General features: G+C 44.6%; 1 protein-coding gene across 2 annotated transcripts in view; it reads left to right on the forward strand.

Annotated features, from left to right (window-relative positions):
* The window catches only part of HHAT (hedgehog acyltransferase), a 333,401-nt gene that overhangs the window by 47,767 nt on the left and 282,739 nt on the right, over window positions 1-2,895 (forward strand). The gene's annotated exons all lie outside the window — the stretch shown is intronic.

The following is a 2,895-nucleotide window of genomic DNA, read 5'->3' on the forward strand; positions in this document are numbered from 1 at the left end:
TTTGGACTGTACCAGTTATTGAGTTCTTGTGCATGTCACCACACTGGCTTTGTGGTTATGGGGGCATGAATGAAGTGCCCTCTAGAATGGAGATTACTTGGTCACATGGTGTTGTGTGTGTGGAGGGAGGAGCAGTCCAGGTAGAGGGACCAGCGGGATAGAAACATCTTAGAAAAGACTTTCTTCTTTGACATGAAGCAGGACCTGGTTTGAAACCAACTCTGCCCCTTAGTAGCTTCGGGCAAATAAATTGCTTTTTTGACCTCTTGGTAACGTGCCTATAACATGGAGTTGACAAAACAAAAACAAAACTACTTCATTTCAACTATGTAACCTTCCAGGAAAGGCAAAACTATGGAGACCGTAAAAAGTTCAGTGGTTGCCAGGGGGCAGGGGGTTGGGCAGGGGTGAGCGGGATGAACAGGCGGAGCCTAGTGGTTGTGTAGGGCAGTGCAGCTACTCTGCGTGATGCCATCTCGGTGGGTATGTGTCATTATACAGGAGGTTTGTCCAGACCCATAGAATGTACACTAGCAAGAGTGACATTCGACTTGGGTGACAATAATGTATCTATGTAGGTTCATCAGTTGCAACAAATGTACCCCTGTGGTGGGGGCTGGTGGTGGTGGGAGAGGCTGTGCAGGTGTGGGGATGGGATATGGAAACTCTCCCGTGCTCAGTTCTGCTGTGAACCTAACACTGCTCTGAAAGATACAGTCTATTCATTAAACAAGACAACAATTTTAAGGACTGTGGTCCGAGCGCTCATCAGTGGGTGTGAGAGAAGACAGGCCAGGCCTCTGTCAGTTTTGCTCATTCTCTCTAGGCAGTTACATCACCCCTCTGTCACTGCTCCTGCTTCGCAGCTGTTTTCAGTGTGTCTTGCTTGTGGGGTGTGGTGGTGTTGGTTGGTGCTGGGGGGTCTTCCCATTTAGACATTGAGCGATTCGGGCTGAGGAATTCTGTCTTGTATTTCCCCTCGCTGCTGTGTGTAGGAAAGGAGGCAGCTAAGAACATCGGGCCCACTCCTATTCTTTTGTTAAGAAAAACAGTGTTTCACCAGGAAGTTAGAGCTACTGTCTAAGAGACTCAGAACTGTTGTGTCCCTCAGAGTTCTCTGTTTTGCCCGGTTGCAGACTGCAAGCCTCAGAATAAACAACCACATTTGTTCATTTATCTGGTCCAGGGAATTCTTAAATCTAAGTGCTCAGAGCTCTCAGGGACGAGCAGGGTGCTGATTACTCTGTTGGCAAGTGTTAGGTAGCCAGTTTCAGAGCTGTTAAGTGTTCGTGGAGTATATGAATATGTGGCTGTAATTAGTCATGTAGATCTCCGCTACTCAACATGTGGTGCCCAGGCCAGAAGCATCGCATCATCTGGCAGTTTATTAGAAGTACAGACTCCCAAGCTGCACCCAGACTCACATGCACAAGTGATTTGCATGCACGTTGAAGTTTGATCTCACAGGTGGGACGTAGATTCCTTTTCCCTGGATTCCTCTCCCTCCTCCATGGAAGGGCCCTCCTGGTTCTTTTTGACCAGGATGTCCCCTGGTTGGTATCTGATCCCCTTACAGTACGGAAGAGGTTTCTAACTGACTACGAGCCTTGGGGTCAGATAGGAAGTGGGAGAAGGAGAAGAACATGAAGAAGTCGTTCCTGGCCCGAGACGTTCACGTTTGCCTTGTCTTACTCGTGTCCCTTCCTGTCACCTTCTGTTCCGTGGCTCAGCTTTTCTGTCTGGTTGTTTCCTTTTTGGTAACTACAGTATTTTAAAATGAGAAGGAATAGACACGACGGAGACATTTTTATTCCCTTTAAATAAATATTTCTGAAAGATTTAGTGGTGAAAGACCATGTGTAATTTTTGTGGGTGAGATCTGACCAGCACAGAGTTTCCAGCAGTCCTGAGCCTTCTGTGGAACAGAAAGTCTTTTTTTTTGTCATCTTGTATCCTTTTTTCTCTCTAAAAATATTAAACTTCAAGAAGTTTTGAGGCAGAGGTAAGCCTGGGGTCATGAATTCTAATGGTATTCTTAGTGTTCAAAAATATTGTATTTAAAAAGCTAAAATGTTGGCAGTTTTTTGATTGGGGTATTTTAAAAATTCAGTAGTGGTTTTTAGTATCTTTTTCCTGTATCCCTGTTACAAAAGTGGTATTTTACTAGCATGACAGCATCACATGACCTCCGAACCTTTCACCTTTATTCATCTGGATGACTCTTTACTAGTTGGGAAGTTTCCAGGTAGGGAAGGAAGCTCTGGATCAGGGATGAAGAGCCAGGTTAGAGGGTTGAGTGCTGTGCCGCCTGGCTGTGTGACCACAGGCATCCTGGTCCTGATACACTTGTCTCTAAACAAGGAATTCAACTAGAGCTGTGATTTTTCAGCATGGGATGGGGGCTCTTTGAGTAGGTTGTGTGTGTTTCAGGATCTTGGGGCCGGGGGGAACATATGTTATTTGAGAAAGGACAGTATTGTATGTATTAGGGAAAATGGGAAAACACTTTTTATTTAAACAAGTGGCATAAATTAAAGCCTATAGTTTTGGTTGGTGGGTAGCAAAGGATGAGAAGCACATGGGATTAACAGTTGGTACTATTACTTAGTACTGTGTGTTGGGCTCTGCTCTAAACTTTTGATGGACACATGCTCTTATTTAAATATACCTAAAAAAAATAATCCCTACGAGTACTACTGTCATGTGAAGAACCAGAACAGAAAGGTTAAGGATCATGTTCAAGGTCATCACAGCCAGTAATGTGGGGCCCAAACCAAGCCTTAGCTGCTAGGCCTGCTACCTCTGCATTCATAGTCTGATATGAATCAAGATCATTTTCATCTGTATTTTACCTTCTGAACAAGTTTTAGTATATGTGTAACTGGGATGAAATTG

This window comes from Otolemur garnettii, unplaced genomic scaffold, assembly GCF_000181295.1.
Source record: "Otolemur garnettii isolate 467f Iridium unplaced genomic scaffold, OtoGar3 scaffold00178, whole genome shotgun sequence".
Classification (NCBI taxonomy): domain Eukaryota; kingdom Metazoa; phylum Chordata; class Mammalia; order Primates; family Galagidae; genus Otolemur; species Otolemur garnettii.